The sequence below is a fragment of the Sinocyclocheilus anshuiensis genome, unplaced genomic scaffold, assembly GCF_001515605.1.
Source record: "Sinocyclocheilus anshuiensis isolate Anshui unplaced genomic scaffold, SAMN03320099.WGS_v1.1 scaffold209, whole genome shotgun sequence".
NCBI lineage: Eukaryota > Metazoa > Chordata > Actinopteri > Cypriniformes > Cyprinidae > Sinocyclocheilus > Sinocyclocheilus anshuiensis.
In genome coordinates, this window is record NW_015540880.1 from 961,665 (window position 1) to 961,944 (window position 280).

A 280-nucleotide genomic window follows, 5' to 3' on the forward strand; every position below is an offset into this window, starting at 1 on the left:
GTCGTGACCTCGTGCGGCAGCGTGCTTCTGGATGATACTCCTTATATTATATCCTCGTTTCCCATGCGAGCCTCCGCAACAAACGGGCCGCCACTGCTCTGTTGAGTTTTATTCGCTGTCTTGTGATTTATTCTTTCTGGGAAAACCCAGTTTACACACCCTTTACAACTTAGAGGGCTTCAGCCACACATAAGTGTTACCGATTTGAGTCTATACAAGACATCATCATTAATCATTTACACATTTAATCAAAATAATGTTAGAATAAACATAAATAGTT

The 280-nt window shown here is 40.7% G+C and overlaps 1 protein-coding gene across 2 annotated transcripts in view; it reads right to left on the minus strand.

Annotated features, from left to right (window-relative positions):
* LOC107688343 (homeobox protein Hox-A3a-like) overlaps window positions 1-280 on the minus strand; it is a 20,882-nt gene that overhangs the window by 7,251 nt on the left and 13,351 nt on the right. The window lies entirely within an intron of this gene.